The sequence below is a fragment of the Euprymna scolopes genome, chromosome 44 (genome assembly GCF_053919585.1).
Source record: "Euprymna scolopes isolate OS-2025 chromosome 44, ASM5391958v1, whole genome shotgun sequence".
Classification (NCBI taxonomy): domain Eukaryota; kingdom Metazoa; phylum Mollusca; class Cephalopoda; order Sepiida; family Sepiolidae; genus Euprymna; species Euprymna scolopes.
Genome location: NC_136525.1, coordinates 54,904,747 through 54,921,746, shown reverse-complemented (window position 1 = coordinate 54,921,746; position 17,000 = coordinate 54,904,747). Strand labels below are relative to the sequence as shown.

General features: G+C 37.5%; 1 protein-coding gene and 1 non-coding gene across 2 annotated transcripts in view; one reads left to right on the top strand and one right to left on the bottom strand.

Moving 5' to 3' along the window:
- LOC145268850 (partitioning defective protein 6-like) overlaps window positions 1-17,000 on the bottom strand; it is a 109,345-nt gene that overhangs the window by 85,064 nt on the left and 7,281 nt on the right. The gene's annotated exons all lie outside the window — the stretch shown is intronic.
- Trnar-acg (transfer RNA arginine (anticodon ACG)) lies at window positions 14,638-14,710 on the top strand. Its single transcript has one exon. It is a non-coding gene; the product is annotated as a tRNA-Arg (tRNA).

Sequence of the window (17,000 nt, the reverse complement as noted above, 5' to 3'; positions counted from 1 at the left end):
AGTTGTTTCACATTTCGGCCAACTATTCCTTTGGCGTTCGTCAGGTGGTTAACCGCTACGAGATAGGAATGCCGAGTCTTAACTGCATCCTCAGTAATTACAGCCTTCCATAGTTGTTGTCATCTCACCACGTTTTTTGGACAATTAAGCCTCTTCGGGGACAGTGGTGCAGTGGATTCACATGTTCAATCTCTATAAGCATTGTCTGAAGATAGCGGTTTGAATCCTATCCAAAGCCGGTCAGAGGATTAGTCGTTAAAAACGTGACGAGATGACAACTATGGAAGGCAGTAATTACTGAGGATGCAGTTCCTGTCCAGTCACGGTTTACCACCTGACGAAGGCCAGAGGAATAGTTGGCTAGAACGTCGTGGAACGAGAAGATAAGGATAATAGTTTGCGAATAAATAAAATAAATAAATAAATGAATAAATAAATAAAATAAATAAATAAACGTATCATTTGGATTAGGCAAGGTTTCAGTCAATGTAACCTGCTACCTTCTTTAGGTTTATAAGTCACTATAAAAAAAGAAATAGATCATTCAAAATTTATGAAAAAAAAAAAAAACATTTTTGAATTGAATAAAACAGTAAAAAACATTAAATTGTTTTTTTTTAAGCAAAATTCATTGTTTCAGGATCCAAACAGGAAATTGGATTATTGGCTTAACTAGAAAAGGATTAATATTTGTGGATTAAAAAAAAAAAAAAAAATGCTAAAAGTTCAGGAGGTCAAACGTTGCTAATCTACTGTGGAATTTTGATCAGAATTAAAAAACGCCGGAGAGGTGCAGTGAGTATTATTTATTTCTTTTTTTAGATGGATATCGCTCCAGACAAGGCATGAATCCACTTGCTGTAGGAAGCTAACAAGAATGAAACATTATTGTAAACAGCAGGAACAAAGGAAGCAAGGAATAGAACACACATAATGGCATTTATAGAAAAGACTGAGACTAACACTATCACGTCTGTGAGAGAAAGGGTTGCAGAGAAGAAGGAAGAGGAGGGGGAAGCAATCAAATTACACATGAATAGAAGCGTGTGCTCTATCCCAACCATCATCAATGAACCTGTTCGATCCTTATACTTACATTTTTTTTTTTTTTTTTAAACCCCCACCCCAACCCCGGAGTTTCCACACACACCTCCAAACACCCGGGCAGCGCCGGGTACTCCTCGCTAGTTATATATAAATGTTTATTTATTTGCATCCTCATTTGTTATCCTCATCTTCTAGTTGTTTCACATTTCGGCCAACTATTCCTTTGGCGTTCGTCAGGTGGTTAACCGCTACGAGATAGGAATGCCGAGTCTTAACTGCATCCTCAGTAATTACAGCCTTCCATAGTTGTTATCATCTCACCACGGTTTTTGGACAATTAAGCCTCTTCGGGGACCGTGGCGCAGTGGATTCAGATGTTGAATCTCTATAAGCATTGTCTGAAGATAGCGGTTTGAATCCTACCCAAAAGCCGGTCAGAGGATTAGTTGTTAAAAACGTGACGAGATGACAACTATGGAAGGCAGTAATTACTGAGGATCATCATCAATGGACCTGAGGTAATCTCGTCCGTATCGGACAAAGCCAAAAGCGTTGCAGCTAATTCTACCCTATGCGATCAGGGCCGCCAACCTCCTGTGTTTCCTTCTGTGCCTTAAAACATGCTATGTGACATACAAATATCTGTGCATGATGTTGCCAAGCTCATCAAAAACCTCGATTACAGTAAAGCAACTGGCCTTGATAGCATTCCAATTATAGTGCTCAAAAAGCTTCAAACAGAACTAGCTCCCATACTTACAAAGCTTTTTAAGTGTTGTCTTAAGAATTGCTTCCTAACACCCTGAAAACCCTCATCAGTATATCCTGTATTTAAAAATTCAGGTGATCGCTCAGATCCCTCTCAATACAGTCCAATCAGTCTCCTGTGCGTCATGAGTAAATTGCTGGAATCTGTTAAATAGAGAAGTAGTCAACCATCTCAGCAAAAATAACCACCTCAGTGACAAGCAATGTGGTTGCCATTCTGCTAAATCTATAGCAGATATGCTTACAGTTATATCTCATAGGATTAGTGAATCTCTCAATGGAGGCTTCCTTTCTAAGGCAATTGCCCTTGACATATCAAAGATAGGTTATGGCATTGTCGTTTGCGTGACACTGCTGTCCGAATTTTCACTTTCTGGTTACCACTTGACGCGTCTTCTCTCCACTCCAAAACGAACTTCTGCAACTTTAGCTTTTCTCACCCCAAATCCGACTTTTCTCTTCTACAAATACAACTTCTCTGCTCGCAATCTAACTTCAGAATGCCTTCCTTCCCCAAATCACTCCTCTTTTATCCCCAATCAGGAGCATCTCATTTGCATACCTCGTGGTCACCCTGTAGGCATATAAAGAAACAGGGCAGCCATTTTTGTTTCTTTCTTCTTCATTATGAACACGAGGTAAACCACACAAAAAACGCGGTCGGTCGTTCTTGTTTCTTTTTTCTTCATTTACACCACAGGCATAAAGGTCTACTCTACAAAATCTCCAGCTATGGTATAGCTGGAAATGTCTTTTCAATTATTGAATCATTTCTTTCTGATAGATTAATACGGGTAGTGATTGATGGGCAGAAATCAGAAGCTCACAGTATTAATGCTGGAGTCGTTCAAGGGTCCATCCTGAGCCCTACTCTTTCTGATCTACATCAATGATCTCCCAAATCACATCTTAAGATCGTCCATGAACATTTATGCTGATGACACTACCATCTATGGCAACATTACAAAGGCCGTAAACGACCAAGTTCTCTCTTATTCTCTCTCCTCTGATCTTGAGCATGTGGTAGAATGGGGAAAAAGGTGGCTGGTTATTTTTAATGCATCTAAAACTAAGTTTCTATCTTTACATCATCAACGCTGATCAATGACTGGCATCAATTGAAATGAATGGCTCTCGTCCTGGGGAGGCTCCATGTTTTCACAAGCTTCCAGGTCTGACCGTTACTCCTGATCTGAAATGGAACACGTACATCAAATCCGTTGCCAAGGCTGCTGGAAAAATGGTGGAATCATTCTACTACTCCAGTAGATATTTCACTGCTAATGAAATTCTCTACGTGTATAAGAGCCAAGTATGTCCAAGGATGGAGTACTTGTCACAGCTTGGCAGGAGCTGCTAAAAAAAAATTTATCCTGCCTTGGTAGAGTTCAAAATAGACTTCATAGCCTACTGGGGGATGCCGTTTTCTCTTCCCTGCAACCTCTTTCCCCACAAGAGACGTTGCGAGCTTGTTTCTGCTTTATCATTATTTTCATGGCAAGTGCTCGTCTGAGCTCCAATCTATGGTTCCCCCCTGCCCTGACTTTCATAAAAAACGCTCGTCTAGCTGAAATCATGATCAATAATTTCCCCCACTCTTTATCTGTGCCTAAACCTAAACGTAGACTCCATAAACAAAGCTTCTTTCTTAGAACTGCACGCCTGTGGAACTCTGTTCCGTTTGTGTGCTTTCCAGCTGACTATAACATGGTAGTCAGCAAGTCCGACATGAACGAGTTCTTGAAGAGCCGTCCCCTTAAGTAATCCAATTTACCCAATTCCCACTACTAACGATTACCACAATGCCCTTTTCTCTACCCTGCAACCTCTCTCCCACGGAAGAGACGTTGCGAGCCTATCCTTGTTTTATCGTTATTTCCATGGCAGGTGCTCGTCTGAACTCCAATCTCTGGTCCCCCCTAGCCAATCCTCCACGAAAAACACCCGTGTAGCTGAATCCACTGTGAAAAATTTCCCCCACTCTTTATCTGTGCCTAAATCAAAACGTAGATTCCATGAACAAAGCTTCTTTCTTAGAACTGCACGCCTGTGGAACTCTGTTCCGTCTGCCTGCTTCCCACCTGACTACAACTTGGATGTCTTTAAGTCCAACGTTAACAAATTCCTAATGAACCGCCCTCTTAAGTAAACACTTCATTAAATCTCCACACTAATGTACTGTACTTGCAATAACCTTCATCCCTGAGTGGCTTCCGGGCCTTGATAAGTGGTGACCACCGTATAAAATAAAAAAATAAAAACATTTTCCCATTAACTACTGTACACTCATTAACTGTTATCCTCCAGTGGCCTTCGGGCCTTGATAAGTGGTGATTCCTTTGTAAAAAAAAAAAAAAAAAAAAAAAAAAAAAAGGTTCTGCACCTTATCAACAACTCTCAAATGGGACGGAGATTTTCGTTATTTCATCAATAAAAATTGATTCTAAAATTCAACACACCAACTCCACACTCTGCCGACAAAACGACAGACTCCACACTCTGCCGACAAAACGACAGACTCCACACTCTGCCGACAAAACGACAGACTCCACACTCTGCCGACAAAACGACAGACTCCACACTCTGCCGACAAAACGACAGACTCCACACTCTGCCGACAAAACGACAGACTCCACACTCTGCCGACAAAACGACAGACTCCACACTCTGCCGACAAAACGACAGACTCCACACTCTGCCGACAAAACGACAGACTCCACACTCTGCCGACAAAACGACAGACTCCACACTCTGCCGACAAAACGACAGACTCCACACTCTGCCGACAAAACGACAGACTCCACACTCTGCCGACAAAATGACCGACTTCACATTCTGCCGACAAAACGACCGACTCCGTAACTTCACATTCTTTCAAGTTGACACAAATCTACGCATGTAACACGCCTTCTTCCAACTTGTCCCCTTGTTCGCTTAATGTCCATTTTTATCCACGGGTCTCATTTGCATAGAAACGGCAGCAGTCTGCATCGCTCACGTAACCGTCAAACATAAAACCAACTGGATGTCACCATTTTAGCCTTTCTTCCTATTTTTGTTACACAATCAACCCTTTGAAGCACGCACACATGCTAGCCAAAGAAGTTACGATTTTCCCTACAAGAGAAAGACAGTGACGGGGGGGGGGAGGAAGAAAGAGGAAAATAAATTTAATATCTTTTAAAAGTGTTTAATTTATCACTTTAGGATTTTCAATTAAACGGTTAAACTTCACGAAATAATCCGAAAAGGGTTGATATGCCATTAAAAACAGACAACGTTTCTGAAAAAGAGATCCGTTTGATCATCCATACTTTCACACGATAACACTTATGTCAGCTGTTTTGCTTGGCAGCTGTCATCGAATTTATTTTCGTGCGCTTAATCTATAAATCCATTGTTCCATGCAAGGTTATTTTCAGCACTCGATCTACGTGGTGCCATGCAAGAGGCCTGGCAGCATGTGCTACGAGATCTCATGACTGGGGTAAACGCTATACAGTGACACAAGTGTTTTTCTTCATCTTCTGTGATGTACAGGTGATTAAAAAAAAAAAATAAAAATAAAAAAAAATTTTTTAAAAATAAATAAATAAAAATAAAAAAATAAAAAAAATAAAAATAAATAAATAAATAAAATAAAAAATAAAAATAAAAAAAATAAAAAATAAAAATAAAAAAAATAAATAAAAATAAAAAATATAAAAAATTAAAAAAAATAAATAAAAAAAATCAAAAAAAAAATCACAGAATAAAATTTACTCCTTCATCTTTAACGCTAACTGGAGGATCAACAGCCGGCCAACAGACTATCACAGCTAGCAAACGCACATTGTGTAACGAGTGACACACGTGCATGTTCAGTCACATCTGGTGCATCAACTGCGAGTGTCTTCCTCTTTGACAAGACACAAAAAAAAAAAAAAAAAAAAAAAAAAAAAGAATTTCCAACCTAATAAGTCCCCGCACTGTCTCCCAAGCTTCAGTCACTGTCACATCACAGGGCTCTATGGTTAAATTTATCTTTAGTCGACCTTTTGACAACTACATATTTTGTTTACTAGCCAGATAGAAAAATCACTAGCCAAACCCACGTGATTTTTGGAATACGATTTCGTTCCGTGACGAGTACTTATATCATAAAGAATTTTTTGTATTTTTTTTTTTTTTCAAATAAATGTAGTTCTAAATATGCACCGAATTTTATGTTAAGATTTGAACATATAAACATTTGAATTTCTTCAGATGTTTTTTTTAAACAGCCTTTCTTATTTAAAAAAAATTGTGTGTATATATATATATATATATATATATATATATATATATATATATATATATATATCGTTTTATTAAATAAATTATTGTTTAAATATATTTAACTTTGCTCGTTTTATTAAAAAATAAAAGGTTGAAAAGACATTTTTGAATCAGTAATAAGCTTTGGAAGATTGTGTTTTTTGGGGGGGGTTTCACCAATCACTAAAAGATAAGTGTTTAATTATTTCTTGTCATCATTTGCAAAAAAAAAAAAAAAAAATCACTCGCAAATGTTGGACAAATATGGTAAAATAATCCCAAAAGTGGAGTGTTAATAATAAGCCCTAAAAGAGCCCCTGGGGCACACCCAAGATTTATCACGAAGTATAGACAAACAAAAATTATATAGAAATCAGTTACAACTTGTCAGAAAGTTTTATAAAAATCCAAGGCATTAATTTTTTTTTTTGATAAGTACAAAAGTGTCAATTTTAGCCATTTTAACCTGAAAGGCACCCCTAGGGGAGGCAACCGGAGTTTTCCCACAAAATCCGTTGTTACTTTTTTTTTTTTTTTTTTTTTTTTTTTTTACTCATATCATGTTTAATGTTTGTGCAAAATTTCAAAAAATTCCAAGGCGCAGTTATTGAGAAAAGTGCAGACAGACGAACGGACAAAGGTGAATTTACAGGTCCATCCTCCTTTTGTCGGCGGACTAAAAAAAATTATTTTTTAATGTCCACACGAATTTTCTTTTCTCGCAATCGACTCAATACTAAATTTAGTGACATTACCCGTTTTTGTATTTTCTTGGCAGGGAGGGGGGTGGGGCTTATTAAAAATGCCTGTCATTTATTATTATACAAGCCTTGGTGCCCGGTGTTGCCCGGGTGTTTGAAGGTGTGTACTGAGCAAAAACGTGCTAGTAGGTAGGCAGGATCGAACTCTACCGCGAAGAAGGAAAAATATGTGAAAAAAAAAAAAAAAAAAAAAAAAAAAAAGTGCCGTCTTTGTCATTGCGTCCATCGCCAAACCGGAAGTGGCAAAGTTTTAAATTAAGTCTAGTCAATCAAAAAGAGGGGATGACTTTCGAAAATATCGAAGAAAAAAAAGCGACCCCTCCCGGTAGAAAAGTGCCCAGTAGAAGGTGAAGTAATTAATGTTTTTGGCCACTTTTTCGATATTTGTCGTCCGAGATGTCGAGTTTCAAAACGATACCGATCTCGTGAAAATCTGTTGCCTCTGTCAAAAGTTTTAGGCGGATGAAGAGAGAAGAAAGAGGAGGAGATGAAGAGGGAGAAGAAGGAGGGAGAAGAAAGAGGGAGAAGAAGGGGGGAGAAGAAAGAGGGAGAAGAAGGGGGGAGAAGAAAGAGGGAGAAGAAGGGGGGAGAAGAAAGAGGGAGAAGAAAGAGGGAGAAGAAAGAGGGAGAAGAAAGAGGGAGAAGAAAGAGGGAGAAGAAGGGGGGAGAAGAAAGAGGGAGAAGAAGGGGGGAGAAGAAAGAGGGAGAAGAAGGGGGGAGAAGAAAGAGGGAGAAGAAAGAGGAGGAGGTACTTATGCATTTTTGATACAACGAAAAATACGAACTTTCACGAGCGCTTCCGGGCAGATAACGAAAAGAACCGGAATATGCCAACGCAGAAACGCTTGAAGACAGAAAGCTCAAATACCCCCCCCCCCCAAGTATGTTACCATGCTGAAATAATAACTGTATTATTGAGGCAGGCATTCCTAACATGGAGAAGTCAGGGTGTTTTGCCATTATTCTATACTTTCACCTAACAATTTAATAATAAAAAAAGGGTGCTTTTGTACTTATGTTACCGAGCTATTTTTTTTTTTTTTTAAATAGTATTTTCAAGTTAAATTCAAGTTTTTCCATATCTGTTTTTATTAAACTGTTAGGTGAAAGTATATAATAGTTACAACACCCCCCCCCTCTCACCTTGTTAAGAATGGCTTTCTAAAATAATAACTATTATAATAATAATAGTTATTTCAGCACGGTAACATATAAAAAAAAAAAAAAAAAAAATTTATTCGATTGTTTTTGCTTTTAATTGATTGGCTAATCCCGAGTCTTTCCCCTTTTCTGCCCGGAAACTCCCAATAACGTTCATATTTCTTGCTGTATCAAAAATGCATAAGTACCAATCAAAATAATTCAAGGTAAAAAAAAAAAAAAAAAAATAGCTAACGATAAGTGTTTGATGGATAGATTCTGAGCCAGAAAACAGCAATTCTTCCCCTTGTGCGAGAAGCGTCACTCATGGAATGTGAGGACTAAAGAACCAAGTAAATAAAATAAATCTTATTTTTTATACGTCAGTGGGGGCAAAAGGTAAAATTTTACAGAAATTTCGATTTGTTCGTAAAACACGTGATAACGCTGTTCGCAAAATGTCGCAGTCTCCACGTGGGCTGTTATTGGCATAACATAACAGAAGAGATAGAAACTCGAAAATGTCTACGTGGGAAAGGGAGTGGGGAAAATATATCTACATATCTATAAAAGTGAAAGTGTGTGTCTGTGTGTGTACATTTCCCTACGCAATAACTCTGTTAATTTTTAGTCTACAGACTCGAAATTTGATATACAGGGTACTGAGATTTGGGAAAATCTTTGTGATCGGTTTTCGGCCAGAAATTTGGCGATTAAGGGGTCAAAGTTCAACGATTTGACCTTTGAGAACTCTACCAAACTCCTCCGACAATTTTGGGTCTACACACTTGAAATTTTAGATATAGCTTCCTTTGACATGGATTTAACTTAACTTGATTTGACCCCAAAACAATAAATTTTAAGGGGTCATAATAGGGGTCAAAGTTTTAAAAAATTGACTGCTTTTTTTTTTTTGCTCAACATACACCTCCAAATACCCGGGCAACGCCGGGCTGAAATGCTAGTACTTAATAGAATAAATGTGTGAGCTTAAAAATGTATATGCACACACACACACACATATATATATATATATATATATATATATATATATATATATATATATATATATATATATATATATATATATATATATATATATATATAGATATAGATATATATATAGATATATATATAGATATATATATTAAATTATATGAGGAGTCGTGAATGATGAAACATGTCAGTGGATAATTATATATATGTGTGTGTGTGTGTGTGCCTCTCCCCATTTGTGGGTACCACATTGGTCAAAGGGAAAATTATTCCAAACTCGCATTTAGGTAAAAATGCACTTTCGTATAAATAATTGAATTCATTCAAAACGTATCGCAAAAACATTAACAAATAAAATAACATGTATATATTCAATTATATAAATGCAACTTTGTGTGTGTGTGAGTTCGTTCCTAATAGACTCCAAAACGGCTGAACAGATTTTCTTTAAAATTTACAGAACTTTAGTGTATAAATCTGGGAGTGATCTTAGTTACGTTTTGTCTCAGAATAACCCCAATAATTACCGATAATCAATAATCGAAACCGTTATTTTAATTTATCATCGGTAAAGCTATTTTTTCCATGTGGTCGCTTAGCAACAATAATAGAACAACGGGTTATGAAAATTCTACTGTGAGTAAGTTGACAGCATGTTATTTTTTTTGCATGACATGGTCTGTAGGTTAAACCCCCACACGTAAATCTCTTAATATTCTTTTTGTTAACTGGAAAGAAGTTTATATAAAATATTGGTGCTTGTCTATAATTGGGCCTATAAAAAAACTATTTTTCTTTAAAAATCTTTATGATGTATGTACTTGTCATCGCACAAAGATGTCATATTCCAAAAATCACGTAAATCGATCAAGTAGTTTTTTTATTTAGAAAATCAAATATTATGAGACATTTTATCGAAGAATTACTTCATGCCATTTTGTTTACGAATGATAAACACTGCTTGCGACACCTATTGGAAATGTCTGGAATATAGGATCAACAAGGGCAGACAATTGACTTTCTAACCTCTAGAAAAAAAAAAACTTGAAAATTAAGACATTCATCGGTTTTTGGGGGCACTGAAAACGAAAATAACGTTTAAAATTCCAGCAAACGAGTAGTTTCCAAGATATGAAGAAGTGTTAGTTTAAAGAAAGTGGGGGATCACTTTTCTATAATAATTTAACGTATAATGATCACCCACTTTATGGCCACCTATTTTGGTGAACAGAATTTTACGTAAATTGAGCACCCACACATTGATGCCCCTCCAACAAAAATTTGGCAAATGTGTATTTCAGTGGTGTAAATTATTTGACAGACAAAAATTTATAAAAATTATTTATTTTTATATAAAACACATTATTAGGCTGAAATAAAAAACCCAAAAATTTAATTTTGATTATTTTTCCAACATTTTTTATTAGACTAAATGTTCAATCTGGCAAGGCCAAATTTTCAAAACAAGATGGCGGCCTCGATTGTTGTACATTTAGTCTAATCAAAAATGTTAAAAAAAAAAAAAAAAAAAAAAAAAAAAAAAAAAAAAAAAAAAAAATAGTCAAAATTAAATTTTTTCGGGTTTTATATATATCAGGGCTCCTTCAGTCTTTAAAAGACTACGGATACCCACGAAGGGGTGCCTACACATGAAATTTTTATAGCAAGAGGTGCACAATCTCTAACCACACATCTCTCGAGTCGACATTGTTAAATACCAATGGCAAGTGAAGTGTATGTACAAGACGACTGGAAACAATGCTGAGATAAGCGGAGAGCACATACAGCACCTAGAATTCCCAAATAGTCACCCATCTGGTACTAACCAGGTTCAACGTTGGTTAACTTCAGTGATCTAACAAGAACCAGTGTGTCAACGTGATTATGCCGTACATACATATATATATATATATATATATATATATATATATATATATATATATATATAATATATTTGTAGTAATCGACATACAGTCCTGTTTCGTTGTATCACAACTCATCAGTGCCGCTAGACTAGCATCTCTCCCTAGCCAAGGATTGAACCTAGAACTATCGTGTTGACAGTCAGCAGTTCTTCCACTCGACCATGAAGGCGACACCCGTAAATAACTAGTCGGAATGTCTATTTAAATGGACACCCGCCACCACTTATATATATATATAAAAAATACTGATTTCAAAAGATTTTAAAAATGACTCATCAGCTAGAATCGAAACCAAAACATTTGACATTCCAGCTGCATTCCCTACTGTAGAGCTATCAACAGATAGATAAAAATGTAAAATTAAACCCTTCAAGCTATGAATGGATTTGCGTATGTGCAGAAGTAATAGTCTTGGTTGAAATGCAAAAATGTTCAACTTGACGACATATTTCTGTACGGCCTATTCATCCATCCAAACAAAGATTTTACTTGGTTTAAACCATCTTTGGTGTATGATCACTAGTGCTATGACAACAGCATATTCTTTTCCTTGTTTTGATTCTCAGATATGTATCCATTGATATCTTATGTTTTTATGTAGATGATGTGGTTCTCGGTTGATTGTGTCTATGTCAGATACACACTCAAGAGTCTGAGAGACAGATACACACTCAAGAATATGCTGTTGTCATAGCCGTAATGATTACGATTTCCTGTTAATTTCAGTGTTATGTGACCAGTAGTTTCAGAGTTTATCGGTTAAATATTTTCACACAGACACACATACCAGGTGTCTTCAATAAATTTCCAGACTTTTTTGTACAGGCATTCAAAATTGTCGTAGACTCTTAAAAATTTAGTATATTATTGCTATACATCCTATGAGATGACTGACCAATTTTTATGATTTCAGCTTCAAATGAACAGCTACAGCAGGAATTGGAATACACCCTACTAAAGCCTGATTATAACGTTTGTTGAATTTCAAAAATGCAACCTGGACGTGAGGACACTTTAGAAAAAACGATATGCAATAAAATTATTTTTTAAACTTGAAAAAATGCCACAGAAACGTATGGAATGCTTCAGACAGCTTTTGGACCATCTTGCATGAATCGGGCATCCGTTTTGAGTGGCATAAGAGATTCAAGGAAGGCAGGGAATCTGCGAGGGATGATGAGAGGTGTGGGAGGAGCAAGAAAGTCAGAACACCAGAGTTGATTAGCCAAATAAAGAATTTCATGAAACTTGGCAGATATAAGTTGACTTCTACACATGCGCAAATATACATTTAGATATTAAACGCATTAATTTTGAAGGTTTTGATGCCTATTTGTTATTACGTCGTGTGGTAGTGAATATCGCTGGAAAGATAAATGTTTTGGTTTCATTTCGAGCTGATGGCACCCAAGTCATATTTTTTTCACTTTTGAAATCACTTCTATATATTAGGTACAATATAATATTCAATAGAGAATTGGCTCTATAATAATAATGACATCTGCATAAATTAAAATATCATATTTAAGCGTATTTTAAAACCGGGCAACGTCAGGTGGCCCACTAGTGTAGCAATGATAGGACAGTTAGTGATAGATTTAATGTTAAAGTGGAAGTACATCAGTGGGAGTACTGTTTGTCGGTTTTCATTCATGTCTTAGAATCATTGTTCAAGAAGTTTTGTACAAGTTGCCTGGAAGAGATAGAGATACACAGTTTGATGTTAGTGTGGGAACTGTACATTAAATTATTCGCAATGAACTGAAAGATGCGGAAAAGTTGTACAAATGCACTAGTCCAAAACCTCATACTTGACCAAGATGGACATCAAGAAAGTTCCTCATCCTCTCTATAGTCCAAACTGAATTGGAATACACCCTACTAAAGCCTGATTATAACGTTTGTTGAATTTCAAAAATGCAACCTGCCTGGACGTGAGGACACTTTAGAAAAAACAATATGCAATAAAATTCTTTTTTAAACTTGGAAAAAATGCCACAGAAACGTATGGAATGCTTCAGACTGCTTTTGGACCATCTTGCATGAATCGGGCATCCGTTTTGAGTGGCATAAGAGATTCAAGGAAGGCAGGGAATCTGTGAGGGATGATGAGAGATGCACTAGTCCACCTCATACTTGACCAAGATGGTATTTATTTGCTCCCCCACTGAGCAAATTAGGCACAAGGCCGTTTTTAATGTGAGGTAAAAACCAGCTCCCCAAAAAGGGGGCACTCTGGTTACCAAAAATAATAATTGTCCCAGTATAGAGGGTTTCCCCTCCATTGACTGGTACAAATTATCTTAAGTGCAGCATCTGCCGGAACAGATGGTATTTATTTGCTCCCCCACCGAGCAAATTAGGCACAAGGCCAATTTTTAATGTGAGGAGTGAAGGAAGGGGGAAGGGAAAAAGGGGACCAGCTCCCGAGAGGTGGGAAATGGGAGCTGGTTAAAGGTCAGGCATGTGGGGTTGCCCCCACATCTGGTCTTTGCTAGTCATAGCTAGTCATAGCTTGCAGCATCTGCCGGAACAGATGGTATTTATTTGCTCCCCCACCGAGCAAATTAGGCACAAGGCCAATTTTTAATGTGAGGAGTGAAGGGAGGGGGAAGGGAAAAGGGGACCAGCTCCCGAGAGGTGGGAAATGGGAGCTGGTTAAAGATCAGGCATGTGAGGTTGCCCCCACATCTGGTCTTTGCTAGTCATAGCTAGTCATAGCTTGCAGTATCTGCCGGAACAGATACTACACTTTGATCTTAGTCAAAAAACCAAGTAAAAAAAAAAAAAAAAAAAAAAAAAAAATACTTGACCAAGATGGACATCAAGAAAGTTCCTCATCCTCTCTATAGTCCAAACCTTGCTCCCTGTGACTACATAAAAAGACGGAGTTTAGTGATGGATAGCCTGTGAATTTTTGTATCCTATATAATCAGATAGATTTTAAGATGAAACGGGGCACAAAACTGGTTAAAAAAAAAAAAAAAAAAAACGCAATGTCCCTTTAGCATCCCCGAACAAGACAAATCAGGAAGCTGGGTTGTAAGTTTATGATGTGATCTTTAAGAATCAGGGGGGGAGGGGAATGTGGTTATTCCCTAAGCTCAAGGAAAACCTTAGAGGCTGTCATTATGAGACAATTGAGAAAATGAGGCAGTGACGAGGGTCATGGACGTGCTCACACAAGAGGATGTTTATGGGGTCTTCCGGAAGTTGTTGGAACGGTGTAACAAGTGCATTGCAGCCGGAGGAGATTACTTTGAAAGGGATTAGAGTTTCATATGCGTACTATCAATAAAAGTGCTCATACAAAAAAAAAGTCTGGAAACTTACTGAAGGTATTTCGTACATACATGTCTTATTTATAACAAATAGAATTTCATTGTTCTCACAAAATCAAGTAATTATCTATACTATTAACAAAATTCTAAATGTTTGTTTATTTATGTGTGCGTGTATATATATACCAATAAAACTTTCGAACGGATGCACCGAACTGAAAAATTATTTTTTTCCCTGAAAAGTGGGAGTGCCTAGATTGTCCTCATCTATATATGGTTCGTAACAATGCCGAGTCACACAAAAAAGCCCAAAATGAGGGTTTTTAGGCCGTTTTGTTTTTGTCGAAAAAGTTACCTGCCCATGTCAATGGAATTTAGCACTGTCAGTCTACAGTTGCGGTAACATCTTTCGGCATACGGACAGGACTTGTGGCGCAATGGATAACGCGTCTGACTACGGATCAGAAGATTCCAGGTTCAAATCCTGGCAAGTTCATAATAATTTTAACAATCATTTTATCTAACGTTTACTCATTATCCTTACCCTTAGGGTATTTTTGTTTTTTCAGTGATTTTGTTTTGTGCATATGGGAATTTCCCATACTCCGAGTTCACAGGGTAAGCGTTGATGGTAAGACGATGTTGAGTGTACCCGATTTTGTGTTTGACTCGGCATTGTGTGTGCTGACGTGGCGCAGCCACTAGTTACTAATAAAATTGAACTAAAATAAATAGTATCGACTTTCAAACGTAACAATTTATGAATAATAATAAAGAACAACAATAATAATAACAATGCTTCTGATAGAAAGTGGCAAGATCGACAGCTATGGAGTAGTAGTGGGGCAGGTAACCGAAACAATCTTTCACTTTGTGCTTGTATCACTAAATGAAGAATTCTTACGGAATATTGAGGTAACCTGCCCCACTATAGCTGGGAATATCCTCTCAGTTATAAAATCTTTTCTCTCTGATAGGCTTATAAGAGTAGTCATTGATGGGCAGAAATCAGAAACTCACTGTACTAACGCTGGTGTCTCTCCGGGTTCCATCATGGGTTCAACCCCATTTCTGATCCTCATCAATGATCCCCCAAATCACATTGTCAGGTCAGTCCTGGATATGACCTTAAACTATATCCGATGGTGAAGCCACAGCTTGCAGGCCTTAGGGAGTGTGGAGCCACCCTTTAATTGCCATTGCTCCCAGGTCCACTCTGACCCGGAGTGGGAGTACCTGTTAGGGTCCCAACTATGGGTTAAATAGAATACGACTTAAAAAACAAATATACTATATTAAAAAATCGTTCTTCAAAATCACCAGATTCGGCATTAAATAACCTGAAAAGGGTTGATATGCCGTAAAACAAAACAACCAACCAACCAACATTGTCAGGTCATTCGTAGACATTTATGCAGACGAAACAATCTATGGCAACACTTCAAAGACCAGCAATGACAAAGATCTTTCATATTCTCTCTCTTCTGATCTTGAGAACGTGGTGCAATAGGGAAAAAGGTGGCTGAATAATTTTAATACATCGAAAACCACCTTCTCTCATCATCCACGCGCGAATTGAAATGAATGGTTCTAGTCTTGGGCAAGCCCCATGTCTTGACAAGCTTCTGGGACTGACCTTCACTCCTGATATGAAATGGAATACATACATCAAATCGATTGCCAAAATCGCTGGATAAATGGTTGGATCACTATCGCTCCAGTAAGTATTTCACTCCCGATGCGATGCTCTATCTATAAGAGCCAGGTACACCCTAAAATGGAGTACTGTTGCCACATCTGGGCAGAAGCTCCTCAGCATGGCCTATCCTGCCTTGATAGAGTTCAAAACCAGCTTCGAAACCTAGTAGGTGATGCCCTTTTCTCTTCCCTGCAACCACAGAAGAAACGTCGTAAGCCCATCTCTGCTCTATCGCTATTTTCATGGTAACTGCTCGTCTGAACTCCAATCTATGGTTCCCCCCCTCATGCCAAACTTTCACAATAAAAAAAAACACTCAACTAGCTACAACCAGTATATATGATTCTCCCCCACTCTCTGTGCCTAAATGTAAATGCAGATTCCATGAACAAAGCTTTTTTCCTAGAACTGCCTGCCTTTGGAACACTGTTCTGCTGGCATGCTTCCCAGCTAAATACAACATGGTAGTCTTCAAATCTAATGTAAACAAGTTCCTGTTAAGCCGTCCTCATAAATAATCCAATTGCACCCAATTTACACTATTAACGATTAATACACTACCACCTTATTAACACTTATCCTCGAGTGGCCTCCGGGCCTTGATAAGGGGGAAAAAACAACAAAAAAACAATAACAGTCTACTGACAGCTGCACAGAACAACATAATTAGAATTAACCACATTTAAGTTAAAATAGATAAAACACAGGAAAATAGTAAATGTAGACTCTGTGGACAAGGACACCAAACAATAAACCACATAAGTGAATGCAGCAAACTAGCCCAAAAGGAGTATTAGGACAGGCAAAACTGCACAAGGAAAGCAGTGCATGGAGAGCTTTACCAACGACTGCACCTTGAACATGCGTACAAATGGTTCCAACACAAACCAGAGACAGTACTGGAAAACGAAAACCACAAAATCGTTTAAGACATGGATGTACAAACAGATAAATTCATCCAAGCAAGAAGACCAGGCATCATAATAATTAACAAGAAGGAAAGAATCTACCAAATTGTGGATTTTGCCTTCCTAACAAGTCACAGGGCGAAGATCAGAGACAGAAAAACAGAACAAATCTGCGAAAA